Here is a 16,470-nt window from a genome sequence, read left to right on the forward strand (position 1 = left end):
TGCTAGGTCATACACCAAGCACGAGTATCTTAGGCTCAGGCTATGCACCGTGCACACCATGATTGGGTAATAGGTGGGTTTAGGAACATCTTCATATTTCTGCCATGTCAATGCCATTTTTATGGCTTGAAAATTCATATAAGGCCTCACTGGTGCCAGCACCTAGGCCTGGCTCAATTCTGCCAAACCTGAACACCATACCTAAGCCTATGGAGTCTTAATCACTGCTCATACCACTATTTTGGGCTAGTTCCCCATAGCTTGGGCCCCAAGTAGGCCTTAAGGCCTGGTCCCCTTACCATTTCAGCCCTATCTTGCTAGAACTAGAACTGTTCCTTGACTCAGAGAGAACCCTAGGGCTTGGACTAGCTTGTAGACTCTGACATAAGCCCATCCTTGACAACTATCAGGACATGTTGGCCCTTGGTATCAGCACATGCTTCAACCACCATCGGCACATGTTTACCCTTTGTGCGGGTAGTTTCATCAATCATCATTGATATATGCTAGGTTGCACACCACACGCGAGTACCCTAGGCTTAAGTTGTGCATAATGCGCACCACAACTGGGTAATAGGTGGGTTTAGGCACATCATATTTCTACCATGCCAATGCCATTTTTATAGCCTATAAATTCACATAAATGCTTACCAATGCTCGCACTTGGGCCTAGTTAAATTCTACCAAAGTTGAACACCGTGCCTGAGCCTCTGAAGTCTTAATCACTGCCCATACCATGGTTTCAGGCTAGTTCCCCATGACCTAGGTTCCCATTAGGCCTCAAGGCCTAGTCCCCCTAGCAATCAAACCTTTTCAAACTTAAACTAGAAATGCTCTTTGACTTAAAGAGAACCTTTGGGCATGGACTAGTTTGTGGACTATGACACATGCACATGCCTTGACCACCATCGAGACATGTTAGCCTCGATCTTCGATAAGGTTTGACCATTATTGGCACATGCTAGCCCTTCATGTGGGTAGTTTTCTCAAACACCATTAGCATATACTGGGTTGCATACCAAGCATGGGTATCCTGGGCTTGGACTGCGCATCATGTGCACCTAGACTAGATAGTACATGGGTTTAGGCACATCTTTATATTTCTGCCATGCCAATGCCATTTTTATAGCTTGTAAATTTATATAATGCTCACTAGCGCCCGCATCTAGGCTTGGCTTAATTTCGTTGAACTTGAACATTATGCTTGAGCTACTAAAGTCTTAATCACTACCCATACTACTATTTTGGGTTGGTTTCCCATGACCTAGACCTCTAGTATACCTTAAGTCCTAGTCCCTTTGGCTATCGACTCTATCCCGCTAGAACTAGAACTGATCTTCAACTTAAAAAGACCTCTAGGCCTAGACAACTTGTTGTCCATGGCACATGAACATACCTAAAATACCATCAGGAGATGTTAGCCCTTGGTCTTGGCATATACTTTAACCAACATCCATACATGTTGGCCTTTTGTGCAGGTAGTTCCATCGAACACCATCAGTACATGCTAGGTCATACACTAAGCATAGTTATCCTAGGCCTGAGCCATGCACCATGTGCACCATGACTGGGTAGTAGGTGGGTTCAAGCACATCTTCATATTTCTACCATACCAATGCCATTTTTATGGTTTGCAAATTCATATAATGCTCACCAGCACTCATACCTAGGCTTGGCTCAATTCTATCAAACCTAAACACTAGGTTTAAGCCACTAGAGTCTTGATCATTGTCTGTACCACTATTCTAGGCTAGTTACTCATGACTTGGACCTCTAGTATGCCTCCAGGCCTAGTTTCCCTAGTTGTCAGACCCTGTTCTACTAGAGCTGGAACTTTTTCTCGACTCGAAGAAAACCTTTGCACCTGGACTAGTATATGGACCATGACACATGCACATGCCTTGACTGTCATTAGGACATGTTGGCCCTTGGTCTCGACACATGCTTTGAACACCATCGACACATGCGTCGACTACCATCGGCACATGCTAGCCCTTAGCATGGATAGTTCCCTCGAGTACTAACTGCACATGTTGAGCCACACACCATGCATTGGTACCTCGGTCCCGGGCCATGCATCTTGTGTACGATCGAACAATAGGTGGGTTCATGTGCATCTTCATATTTTTGCCATGCCAATGCCATTTTTATGGCTTGTAAATTCATATAATGGTCCTCAAAGCCTTCTTGTGAAGTTTCATGGCACAATGACTTGCTTTTTATTTTTCATGATTTTTAAAATTTTTCATAATTCAAGATTTTTTGAAAATTTTTTTAGAAGAAGTTTTGGATCGATGTGCATGGATGCTGCCACTTGTACATAATGGGCACATGAATGGTGCTATGGTTATGTGTGTAGGTAGGCTTCATGCTCAATGTATAAAACTGTCAACCTATCATCCTCTTCAATCTCTCCTCATGTGTTCATCATACCTTGGGGGCACAATTAGGATCTTGTGCTACATACCTAAATCAACAGAAACATGACGTCTTTCAATCCTGCATCCATCTTGTGTCCTTAAGGGCTATGGGTCAAACCTTAATTATGCCTCATGTCCTAAGCGTGCCTCTTAAACCTTCATGGCCACTTTGGTGCACTGGTGTTCAATCGTGCTCTTAGATATGGAACATTTTATGGGCACAGGCTCTTGGCCCCTATTCATTCGATGCTATGCATTTTACGTGCTCGACATGCATGATGCTTATGCTCTATGTTGGCTCTTTCCACTACTAAATTATTGTGTTGAGGCCATACAGTGCCAACATCTTGAAAGAATGCTACCTAGTTGATTTGGCTAGTAGTAATATGCTTGTCTTAAAGATTAAGCCATGCATGTGAAACTATGAACTAATTCAGATTGTGTAATTGTGAATGGCTCATTAAATCAATTATAGTTTGTTTGATGGTATCTATTACTCGGATAACCATAGTAATTCTAGAGCTAATATGTGCAACAAACCTTAACTTTTGAAAAGGATGCATTTATTAGAAAAAAATTCGAAGCGGGCTTTGCCTATTGCTTTGATAATCATGATAACTTGACGAATCGCACAACCTTTATGCCAATGATGCATCATTCAAAATTTTTCCCTATCAACTTTTAATGGTAGGATAGTGGCCTACTATGGTGGTGATGGGTGACAAAGAATTAGGGTTCAATTCTAGAGAGAGAGCCTAAGAAATGGCTACCGTATCCAAAAAAAGCAGCAGGTGCATAAATTACCCAATCCTAACATGGAGAGGTAGTGACAATAAATAACAATATTAGGATTTATGAGTCTAGTAATTAGAATGAGTACAATCTAAATCACTTAACGATGATCAATTAGAGGGCAAGTTTAGTGCTAGCAACCAGAGTAATTCTATCTCCAATAGCATTTATTTAAGTTGTTGCAGTTAAAAAGCTAGTAGTTAAAACAAGGGTTAGGTCATTTGGTCTGTCTTATAGTGAACACTGATATACTTATCCCTACTATCGATGATACACTCCTAACCTTAATTGGTAAGGTTATTCATTTGGCACTATTACTTTGAAGAAATTATAGTGCTCAAAGTAGGCCTACACTTGTATACATTAGCATAGGATAACATCATAGGATTTTGATCCTATTGTGTTGACCTTCAAGATTGGAGTAATGATTAATAAAGACAATCAAGGGCATTCAAAATTTGTAGTCAGAGGTGAAATTATTGAATTTAAGAAAGATGAACAACTATGAAAGCATTTACCAAGGATGTTTTCATTTCAAGAATGAAAGTTGAGGGCTCAAAGATGATAAGATACTATCCTAATCTCAACCATAAATTATGCTGACTAGGGATTGGTGGATATTACTTTTAGGACTATGCCAGCACCTTATGAGAATCAAACTCTTTGGGTTTTAGAGAGAGTATGGTTATGAGTTTGAAACTTAAAAGGATTAACGGAAGGACACCACCAAGAGTAGAGCCTATAGTTTAATTTGACTCAACATGGGGAAACTTACTAGGTCTAGACATACTAAGGATTGATGGACTAAGAGCTCTTTCTTGACTTTATTGGTGGTGGTGCATGGCCATTCTTAGTTGGTAGAGCGATTTGTCTAGTTAATTCCATTAACAAATGAGATCACAGCTTGCTAACTGGCTATATAGAGGTGATCCTTCATGGCTAGCTTCTTAGAGGGACTATGGTCACTTAGGTCAAGGAAGTTTGAGGCAATAATAGGTCTACAATGCCCTTAGATGTTCCAAGCCACATGTATGCTACACTGATGTATTTAATAAGCCCATAGCATTAGCCAACAAGCTAGGTAATCCTTGAAATTTAATCATGATAGGGATAGATCATTGTAAATGTTGGTCTTTAATGAGGAATTCTTAGTGAGCATGAGTCATCACCTTGCATTGACTATATCCCTACCCTTTGTAGACATCGCTTGTTGCTCTTACCAATTGAATGTTCTCGCAAAGTATTCACAAATAGAGAGGTAGTGACAATAAATAACAATACTGGGCTTTATGAGTTTGGCAATTAAAATGGGTATAATCTAAATCCTTTAGTGAGGATCCGTTGGAAGGCAAGTCTAGTGCCAGTAGCTATGGCAATTCTAGCTCTAATAGTGTATATTTAAGTTGTTGTAGTTAAAAAACTCATAGTTGGAACTAGGGTTGGGTCATCTAGCTCACGTCATGATGAGCAACGATTTACTCATCCCTATTATCAATAATGTTATCTTGGCCTTATTTGACTGGGTCATTCCTTTGGTGCTGTTACTTTCAAAAAATCAAATGCTTAAGTAAGCCTACACTTGTATACATTTGCATAGGATAACATCATAGGATTTCAATCCTATTGTGTTGGCCTTTGAGATCAAAGTAATGATTAATAGGGACAGTCAGGGGCATTCATATAGTCAGAGGTGAAATTCTTGGATTTATGAAAGACGAACAAGTATGAAAGCATTTGCCAATGATGTTTTCATTAATCAAGAATGAATGTTGGGAGCTTGAAGATGATCAAATACCATCCTAGTGTCAACCATAAATGATGTTGACTATGGATCAATAGATGTTACTTTTATGACTCTGCCGACACCTTATGAGAAATCAAAGTCTTTGGGTTTCGAAGGGAGTATGGTTGCAAGGTTGAAACTTAAAGGAATTGATGGAAGGGCACCACTAAGAGTGGAGCTTGCAGCTTAATTTGACTCAACACAAGGAAACTTACCAAGTCCATACATAGCAAGTATTGATAGATCGAAAGATCTTTCTTAATTTTATAGGTGGTATGGCATGGCCATTCTTAGTTGGTAGAGTGATTTGTCTTGTTAATTCCATTAACAAAATGAGACCTCAACTTGCTAAACACAGAGGTGATCCTTTGTGGATAGCTTCTTAGAATAACTATGGCCACTTAGGCCAGGGAAGTTTGAGGCAATAATAGGTTTGTGATGCCCTTAGATGTTCTGGGCTACATGCACACTAGACTGATGTATTCAACGAGAGGTAATCTTTGAAATTTCATCATGATGGGGATAGATCATTGTAATTGTTGGTCTTGAACAAGGAATTCCTAGAAAGTGTGAGTCATTAGCTCACGTTGACTATGTCCTTACCCTTTGTACACACATCACCCATTGCTCTTACTAATTGAATGGTTCAGTGAAGTGTTTGGATTGTGGCAATGTGGATGGTTCATTGCTCATGATGTTATAAAAAGTTTACTGAACCTTATCATTTAGAGGAAGGAGAAGTCATAACAAGGTCTCTTTAAGTGAACCTATGGAAAAATCATTGTATAAACTTGCTTAATGAACAACCCATAAATGCGTTAACAAAACACTAAGAGGGCGAGGGTGCCTTTGTGCCTTGAGCCCTTTTTGACCTTAGGTGTGCATGATGATTGATTTGTTTAGCTAAATAATCAGTATCATCACTTATAGCTAAATAACAAACCCCTAGCATGAATCGCACCATGAAATTGAAACAAAAATGAAAGCATATGCCATCAACATCATATTCATAGTGTGTGTGCATGTGCCATCAACATGTTGGGCCATGCATCATGAATAGGTATCCTAGCCCCTTGCTGTACACCACGATTGAGCAATAGGTGGGATCAAGTGCGTTTTCATATTTTTACAAAGCCAGTGCCTTTTTTATGGCTTGTAAATTCATATCAGTGCTCACTAGCATCTGTACATGAGCCTGGCTCATTTTTACCAAACTTGAACACTGTGCCTGAGCCTATAGAGTCTTGACCACTACTTGTATGTCATGATTCAACTTTGTAGAGGGCTAGAACCAGGCATAGGATGTCATGAGCCACCCAAATATAGGGCCATGACTAGGCATAAGATGTGCTAAAGAGGAGGATAGATCTCATGTGCTAGGAAAAAATGTCCCCATTTCAAACATTGTAATGGTTCTAGGTAGCACAGCTATAAAATCTCTTAAGCTCTTTAAAAGGGGTGAATATTATTGGGCTACATCATTGGCTAGGATATTGAACTATCCTTGGTTGACTTATATGGAAACATCCATCCAAGTGTCATATGGTCTATTGCTTCATTGAGAGAAAGCTTAGTCCATGACATGTGGTATTAGAGCATTGTTGAAAAGTGCTAGAGATGGCTACAAGTGGTGGATTTAATGACTGACAAAGGATCGAGGAGCTTAAAGCTACAATGGTTGCCCTTAAACCTCATGTAGTAACTTGTGGTTGACTAAGGTAGATTGAGACATCCTAACGGGAGTTGTCTGATACTCTACATAGATTGGGTGAGGAGACCAAAGATGCCTTAAGTGTCATTTAGAGAGAATTTGAGAAGCTTAGGGCCCAAGTGAGTGTGCTACAAATGGCTATGGCCATGTCAAGTTCTAGCTCAATAGAGAAAGGGAAAAAGGCCAAAGTGTTGGAGCCTTGATGTTACGAGGAGGTAAGAGATGCCAAAGAGCTTGCAAACTTCCTATTTGACATAGAAAAATAATTTTGAGATGTACACATAAAATCAAAGGAGGATAAGGTTGTAATGGCTTTAATGTACCTTGATAGGGATGCCAAGCTATGTTGGCATTCAAAATTTGTAAATGATGAATGCCCTATCAAAGCTTGGGTGGATCTTAAGCAAGAGTTGAAAACCAATTCTTTCTTAAGAATGTGAAGTATATGGCCCAAAGGAAGTTTCAAGAATTTGTGCAAATAGGAATGGTACAAGAGTTTGTGAGGAGCTTTCCTACCCTAATGTTGGACATTAAAGACATCTCTAAAAAAGATAAGATGTTTTATTTTCTTGAGGGCCTCAAACCTTGGGCCAAGATAGAATTGCAAACATAAAAGGTGCAAGATGTGGCCATAGTGATGGTTGCCACTAAACATCTTAAGGACTGTAACAATGGGCCCTAAAAAAGAAAGAACCTTCCATCAGGTGGTAGTAACTCTAACTTTGGGAATAGGGGAAAGATGGCCATAATAGACTGACCCTTCTATGGGGGATCAGATAAGAGGCCTCCTAGTCGAGACAATACCCAACCCAAGGCAAACAATGCATTGAATTTCAAGCTGAAGCAACTGCTAGCTTGTTTCCTATGCCAAGGGCCACATTGGGTGGCTAAATGCCCATATAGATATGCCCTTAATGCTCTAAGATCCTCTCTTAAAAGTCTTTCAAAGTGCCTGAAATTATCAAAAAAGTTAAGGAGGAGCCTGTAAGGATGGGCTCAATATGGTTTCTTAGTGCTCGTTGTACCCAACTAAACATGATAAAAAAAGAACCTGAGAGAGGTCTGATGTATGTGGACCTAGTACTCAATGGTAAAACCACAAAGGCTATGATAGATACGGGTGCAACTAATACCTTCATCACACCAGAAGAAGCAAAAAGGTGTGGTTTCAAGGTTAACAAAGACTATTGGCAAATGAAAGTGGTTAATTCACTAACCTTTGCAATTAATGGATGCTCTAAGAGTGTGATGACCAAGTTGAGGCCATAGGAAGGAAATGTAGATTTCATAGTAGCCCCATAGATAACTTTGATGTTGACCTAGGATTGGACTTCATGATGTTGGCTCAAGTAATCTCAAACCCCATCACTAGTTTTTTATTGTTCTTTTGGGAGTGCTCGCATATTGTGCTAGCCATGATCCTCCCTAAGAGTGGGAAGAAAATGATTTCAGCATATAATTCAAGAAAGAGGTAAAGAAAGGGAAGCCCTTCTATGTGACCATGTGAATTTACAATGATGGGATTGAGCTAGAATTGATACCTGATAGGGTGTAGAAAGTATTGGAAGAGTTTGAGAATGTGATGCCAGAGTAATTTCCCAAGGTCTTATCTCTTTGAAGATCAGTGGACCATGAGATTAAGCTTCTTTCAAGAGTTAAGCTACTAGCTAGAGGCCTATATTGCATGGCTCCACTAGAATTGGCTGAATTGAGAAAACAATTAGATGACCCCTTACAAGCCGAATTCATTAGGCCATCAAAAGCACTATTTGGGGTACCCATGCTATTTCAGAGAAAGCATGATGGGAGTTTGTGGTTATGTGTGGACTACAGGGCCTTGAACAAAGTCACTGTAAGAAACAAATATCCTATTCCTTCTATTATGAATTTGTTTGATCAACTAAGCCAGGCCAAGTACTTATCCAAATTGGACTTGAGATCTGGATATCATCAAGTTAGAATTGTTGAAAGAGATGAGCCAAAAACCACTTGTGTAATGCAGTATAGTGCATTTGAATTTCTTGTATGCCTTTTGGTTGACTAATGCCCCTGCCACATTTTGTACCTTGATGAATCAGGTGGACCATGACTAACTTGACAAGTTTATGGTCATCTATTTAGGTGACATAGTGTTTTATAGTTCTACCATGGAAGAGCACCAAGAGCACCTGTGTCTTGCATTTCAAAGACTATAAGACCATCAACTATATGTTAAAAGGGAGAAATGTGCATTTGCTCAAACCAAGATTCACTTTCTAAGCCAAATTCGAATGGACATGGAAAAAACTAATGCTATCAAGGAGTAGGCAACATTAAAGAATGTCAGCGAACTCCTATCATTTTTAGGATTGGCCAATAATTATAGTAGATTTATGGATAGGTACTCTCGTACAATCACAACTCTCATGGAGCTATTGAAAAAAAGTATAAATGGTGTTGGACAAGTAAACGTCATGAGGCTTTTGAGGGTTTGGAAAAAACCATGATGAAGGACCCTATCATGGCTCTCCATGACATTGGGAAGCTTTTTGAAGTTCAAATAAATGCATTTGATTTTGCTTTTAGGGGAGTGCTTTTGCAAGAATGGCACCCGATAGTATTTGAAATTTGAGTGAAGCTAAAAGGATATATACATTTTAAGAGAAAGAACTCCAGGCAGTAATCCATGGTGACATTATTTGTGGTTTCACAATTTGTAGTTAAGATAGATAATGCAATGGTTAGTTGTTTTCTCACCCAACCGAGGCTCAAAGCTAAGCAAGCTAGATGGTAGGAGTTTCTAGCCAAATTTGAATTTTGTTTTGAACACACAGCTAGAAGAACCAATCGAGTGGCATATGCATTAAGTAGATGGGCAGAGTTGGCTACCTTTAGGAGAATCATCCATATGGTGGCTAGTAAAATCACAATAGATATTTGCAACCTAATTGAAGATAATCTGAATAAAGACCCATAGGCTAGTGCCATCTTGAAGCTAGTAGAAGAAGGGAAATCCAAGTACTTTTGGTAAGAAAATGGGGTCTTATTGACCAAGGGTCCTTGGTTGTTTATGTCAAAAGTGGGAGGCCTAAGATAGATGGTAATGAGGGAATGCCATGACACACTATGGGTAGGTTACCTTGGTTTGCAACATACTTTGGCTTTACTAAAACAAGGCTATTATAGCACTCACATGTGATAAGATAAGATAGACTATATGAAAACTTGCTTCATTTGCTAATAGAACAATGTTGAAAAGAAGAGACTAGCAGGCGTGCTTGAACCATTACCTGTGCCTACAAAACCATGGGAAAATATCTCTATTGACTTACCTTCCTAAGGTTGTTGATCTTGGGTCTATCCTAATGGTTATTGACTATTTTTCAAAATATGCTATCTTCATTCCCACCAAAAAGTATTACATCGTGAAAGATACTGCTCGACTAGTATTTAAACATGTAATCAAGATTTGGGGCCTCCGTTAAACCATTGTTAGTGACAGGGATCTGACATTCACTGGGCCATTCTGGAGAGAGCTTTTCAAGATCTTAGGATCTTAGCTCAACATTTTTTAAAGTTATCACCCTTAAACTAATGGTCAAATTGAACAATTTAATGGGTTGTCAGAAGAGACTTAAGACACTTTGTTCAAGCTAATAAGAAGAATTAGCCTTCATTGTTGGATGTAGCTTAGCTTTATTTTAATTCCAATAAGTGTTCTTTTACAAACAAGAGTCTATTTAAAGTGGTCACTGGACAACTACCAGGACTGCCGTATACATCCCTTGAGCCATATTGAGGGAAAAATCTAAGAGCCTTCAACCTTAACAAAAAATGGAGACAAAACACAAAAATTACACAAGCATACTTAGAAAAGGCATTAAACCACATGAAAAAGTGGGTAGATAAGGGCCGAACGGCACAACAATTTAAAGTTGGTGATCTTGTTCTTGTCATACTAGTGCTCTAACAAAACAAGTTCCTAAGGAAATAGGATCGTAGGTTGGTGCATAAATATAATGGTCCATTTAAGATTCTTTCCAAAGTGGGGAATGCCTCTAACAAAATCAACCCACCAAAATGGGTGAAGGTGTATCCAATATTCTATGTAAGCAACTTAAAGCCCTAACATGTAAACCCCATAGATGCAAGTCACGGTGAATCAACCAAGGTTACCATTACCATGAAGCCACCATCAAAACATTAAGTTGAAGAGATTTTAGCTAATAGGGTATCCCGAGTATCTCAAAGAATAGTTCATAAATATTTAATAAAGTAGGAGGACTTAAGACCAAAAGAACCTAGTTAGGAAAGATACCATGGCCTCTAAGTGTTGCAACTGAAGATTGAAGAATTTTACATGAACAAGTCAATGAAGGCATTGACAGAATATGTGGGGGAAGATGTCATGAGCCAACCTAGTATAGGGCCATGATTGGGCATAGGATGTCATTAGCCACCCATGTATAGGGCCATGATTGAGTAGAGGTGCTAAGGGGGATGATAGATCTCATGTGCTAGAAAAAATTGTCCCCATTTCAAACATTGTAATGGCTTTAGGTAGCATAGCTATAAATTCTCTTAAGCTTTTTAGAGGGAGTGAGCAATCGGTGTATTGTTAGGCTACCACACTAGCTAAGATATCAAACTAAGCTAACTTATGTGAAAGTGTCCATACAAGTGCTACATGGTCTATTACTTCATTGAGTGAAAGCTTAGCCTGTGACATCATACCACTATTTTAGGCTAGTTCTCTATGACTTGGGCCTTTAGTATACCTTAAGACCTGGTCTCTCTTATTATCAGACCTTGTTTCACTAGAATTAGAATTGCTTTTGACTCAGATAGAACCTTTAGGCTTAGACGAGCTTATAAACCATGACACATGCACATGTCTTGACCACCATCAAGACATTTTGGCCTTTGGTCTCAGCACATATGTTGACCACCATTGGTATATGCTAGCCCTTGGGGGGTTGTTGCCTTAGACACCATTGCCAGATGTTGGCACTTGGTGCAGCATGTATACCATGACCCTCCCACCACTTTTTTATCCTTTCCAAGCCACTTGTCTAGCCCTTAAGTGCTATTGACACCTAATGGCACTTGGTGCATGTGTCAGAAGCTCTGACCATAAGCCAAACTTTATGTGGCCTTAGATAGGGAATTGACTTTCTGTGCCTAAGTAAGCCTACAAAACTCAAGTGCTCATTATAATTCCAGTTTGTAAAGATTATGCTGTAGTATTAGGCTTTCTAGAATGCCTTGAATTTGATCTTCCCATGACTATGTTTAGGAGTGCCTACACTTGGGTTTGACTGTGCTCCCACACCTCAATCATCAGTGCCTAAGCTTGGGTCTGATTGTGTGCCCACACATCACTCACTAGCACCCGCACTTAGGCCTAGTTCAATTTTGTCAAACTTGAACACTGTGCATAAGCCTCTAGAGTCTTGATCACTAGCCATACCACTATTCTATGCTATTTCCTTATGAGCTGGGCCACCAGTAGGCCTTAATGTTGGTCCCTCTAGCTATTAGACCCTATCCCACTAAAACTAGAACTGCTCCTTAACTCAAAGAGAACCTTTGGGCCTAGACCAGCTTGTGGACTATGACACATGCACATGCCTTAACCACCATCGGCACTAAATGACCTTCGATGCATGCACCTACCTTAACCACCATTGGGACTTCTTGGCCTTTTATCTCAGCACATGCTTCAATCACCATTGGCACATGTTGGCCTTTGTGTGGGTAGCTCCCTTGAATACTATTAGAAGATGTTAGGTCATGCACCATGCACACCATGACTAGGCAATAGGTGGGTTTAGGCACATCTTCATATTTTTGCCATGCCAATGCCATTTTTATGGCTTGAAAATTCATATAATGGTCTTTTGAGCCTTCGTGTGAAGTTTGATGGCAAGATGACTCATTTTCCATTTTTCATAATTTTTAAATTTTTTCATGGTTTAGATTTTTTTGAAAATTTTTTAGGAGTTTTGGCCCCAAATTTGGTATACATGATCCTTGTATTTTTGTTGGCATCCATAAAAAAATTTAGCCAAAAAATAGAAATGTAGAAGATTTTGTTGCCATTTGAAAAAAACATCCCCATTTTAGACATTTGAATGGCTACTGGTTGCGAACTTGTAAAAGCTCTTACCCTTTTTAAGGGGGTGTGAGTTGTTGCGATTCCTTAAGGGATAAAGGGCCAATATAATGGCTAAGGACCAGCACCCATCACACATCATGTGCGTACACCCCCTGACCCCCCACTCCCAATAATCGGAACCCCCAATGCCACCAACTAAGTTCTCATGTAATGGTACTGTAGGCAAAAAAATGTGGCACCAACACATGGCCAAGCCCAGCATGTGCACCATGGCCCAAAATCAAACTTTAGCCAAGGTCGTGGCCATTAATGACACATACAAGTGCATGGTGCAGGCACATACCTTAACCATCATTGGCACAAGCTAGCCCTTGGTATGAGCACTTCTCGATGACCATCGGCACATGCTAGCCCTTGGTGCTAGCACATGCCTTGACTAGCATCCGCATAATCTAGACTTGGTGCAAGTGTCACGCCCTGGGCGGGTGCACAGGCATATCAGGTGCACCAGCACATGAGCCAGAGGTTGAGGCCCGCATACCAGGTGCGCTGACGGGTATTTGCATGCAAGGCCTAGGAGACAAGGCCAGAACGCTCGCATAACTTGCAGGTCAGACCATGAGGCTAAGGCTTGGCCTGCAGAATGCCCGCACCACATCCAGAGGGGCCCAAGGTGGGAGATATGTAAGATCTTCTAAAAGTCTGTAAGATCAGTAGGAGCCTCCTGGCAGATTTGGTTGACCCTAGAATTCAAGAGTTAGAATCCTGATTGATTGTAATCTTTGTAATTCCTTGATTTTAGCCTTGATTCTAGGGGTATTGCCATTAAGTGTAGCTAGAGCCTCAACTATAAATAGAGGGCTGTTCCACCCTCGTTTGTACACCATCAGACACTTATGTTTCAGTGAATACAAAGCATATTCCAGCAATTTATCCTATTTTCCTGATTCTCTCAAACTTGCGCATTTAGCCCTTCCCATTGTTCTAGTGCCCGTACATTGGTGTTTTAGGTTGACTTAGGCTACATAGAGGTGATTCCAAGCCTAAAGCCGCACAGATTCTGAGTCTAAGGTCAGAGCTTGTGACAATTAATATCAAAGCAAGTTTGGTTCTGCATGTTTGTGTTTTTTAGGTTAGATCACAGTCAAGGAGATGGCATCCCAGAGTGACGTTGCTAGCCAACAACCAGAGGCCCAGGAGCAGGGGCATGGAAGAGGTAAAAGGCCAGTTCGAGAGACATCTGGTTTACCATAGATAGTAGGTTGGCCAAGGTAGAGGTGAGCATGGATGACATGCAAGAGAACCTTGAAGATGTGGAAACTCACGTTGAAGTGCTAGACTCCATGAAGAAAGAGCTCAGTGGCAAGTTGCAAGCTACTCTCAATAAAGGCATAGACATGATCACCCAAAAGAATGAGACCTTGGAGGCTGTGGTGGAGGCCTTAAGAGAAAGAATGGAGGAGCTCACCAGTAAGCTCATTGCTTGCAAGACTACCATTGGGAATGGCATGTTTGCTAGAGTGTCTAAGTCCAGGATGAATGTCCCTAAGCCTAAAGAGTTCAAGAGAACTAGGGTGGCCAAGGAAGTAGACAACTACCTATGGGGTGGAGCAGTATTTCCAGGCCATGGGCATTTGGATGAGACAATAAAGGTAAGCACCGCTATTATATATTTCACTGATGTAGCCTTATTGTGGTGGAGGTGCAGGTGTGATGATGTTAGGAATGGGAGTGCCAAGATTGAAACCTGGGTAGAGTTCCAAAAAGAGTTCAGAGAGTAATTTTACCCAGAGTATACTGATGATGAGGCACGAGCAAAGTTACACAGGCTGACCCAGTAAAGGGCTATAAGGGAGTATGTCCAGAAATTCTCTGAACTAATGCTACAGATCTTAGATCTAGGTAAAAAGGATGCCTTATTTGCTTTCATGGATAGGCTGAAGCCGTGGGTGAAGCATTAGCTACAATGGAGGGGAGTTCATGACTTGGCTAAAGCCATGACTACTGCTAAGTCTTTGATAGAGTTTAAGCCTCTAAACAAGTTCGAGTCTTTCAAGCCCAAGGGTAAGGGCAGAGATGAGAAGGACCAAAAGAAGCAGTCCAAGGGGAAGGATCGTGATCGAGAGTCGAAAGATGGGGATCGAGACTGTTCAACCAAAGATGGTGAGAGGAAGCCACCAGTAGGCAAGTGGAAAGCAAAAAAGGACCGAGAGCCACTAGCATGCTACCTATGTAGAGGGAGCCACATAGTGTGCAATTACCTACGGAAGAGTAAGCTGGCTATTGTAGACAAAGAGTTTGACGAGAAGCTAGAGTCAAAGGCAGTAAAGCTTAGGTCATTAGTGCTCAATGCTATCTAGAGTAAGGGAAGCCGTAAGCCAATGAGCTTGATGTTTACAGATATGATGGTTATGGGTCAGAAGGTGAGAGCACTGGTGGACATAGGTGCCTCACATCTTCAGGTAATGGAGCTCAGAAGCTTGAACTAAAGGTGAAAAAAGGGACTGGTACCATTAAAATGGTGAACTCCAAGGAGGTTCTAGCCATTGGAGTAGTGCAGGGAGTGGAGTTACAGCTTGGAGATTGGAAAGGCAAAGAGACCATTGAGGTAATAGCCCTTGATGACTATGAGTTTGTGATTAGGTTGGATTTCCTTGTTTGAATTAATGCCCTCCATGTGCCTTTTACCAATTGTATTTGTATTCTGGATGCACGGTGCCAATGCCTAGTACCATTAAGGAGAGGGTCTGGAGTTGGGTCACGGGTAGTGCCAGCCATCCAATTTGCCAAGGTGGTAAGTAGAGAAGAAGACACCTTCTTGCCAGCCCTAAAGTATGAGGAGCTAAGAGAGAAGGAGATCGAGTCACCCTTGAAGGTGCTAAAGGTGTTGAAGACCTTTAGTGATGTGATGCCCACAAAGCTACCTAGCTAGCTACCACCTAAGAGGGAGGTGGACCATAAGATTGAGCTAGTGTCTGAGGCCAAGCCACCAACTAGAGCCCCTTATCGAATGTCCCCACTAGAGCTGAAGGAGTTAAGGAAGCAGCTCAAAGAGTTAGTTGATGCTGGCTTTATCAAGCCATCGAAGGCACCATATGGTGCACCGGTTCTATTCTAACGTAAGCATGATGGGTCATTGCAGCTATGCATAGACTACTGGGCTTTAAACAAGCTAACCATCAAGAACAAGTACCCTATCCCACTCATTGCGAACTTGTTCGACCAACTTGGGAGCGCAAGTTGGTTTACCAAGCTAGATTTAAGGTCAGGCTATTACCAAGTCTGGATCACAGAGGGAAATGAGCTAAAGATAGTATGTGTCACTCGATATGGTTCGTATGAGTTCTTGGTCATGCCATTCGAACTCACAAATACCCCAGTAACATTTCGCACCCTTATGAATTAGGTACTTCAGTTGTTCCTTGATTAGTTTTTTATGGTTTATTTGGATGACATTGTGATCTATAGCCAGACTTTGGGAGAGTATGTAGACCAATTGAGATAGGTGTTTAAGGTGTTATGGGTGCACAATCTATTTTTCAAAAGGAAGAAGTGCTCATTTGCCCAGTAGGAGATCCCATTCTTAGGCCACATAGTGAGAGGTGGCAGGATACACATAGATGAAAGCAAGGTGCACACTATCCTAGAGTTGGAACCGCTAGCCAAG

At 40.9% G+C, this 16,470-nt stretch overlaps 1 pseudogene; it reads left to right on the forward strand.

Moving 5' to 3' along the window:
- Positions 1-2,782: 2,782 nt before the first annotated feature.
- Positions 2,783-4,413, forward strand: LOC149517720 (18S ribosomal RNA; annotated as a pseudogene).
- Positions 4,414-16,470: the final 12,057 nt, after the last annotated feature.

Source organism: Durio zibethinus, chromosome 8 (assembly GCF_047325235.1).
Source record: "Durio zibethinus cultivar Kanyao isolate XHJ-2024 chromosome 8, ASM4732523v1, whole genome shotgun sequence".
Taxonomy (NCBI): Eukaryota; Viridiplantae; Streptophyta; class Magnoliopsida; order Malvales; family Malvaceae; genus Durio; species Durio zibethinus.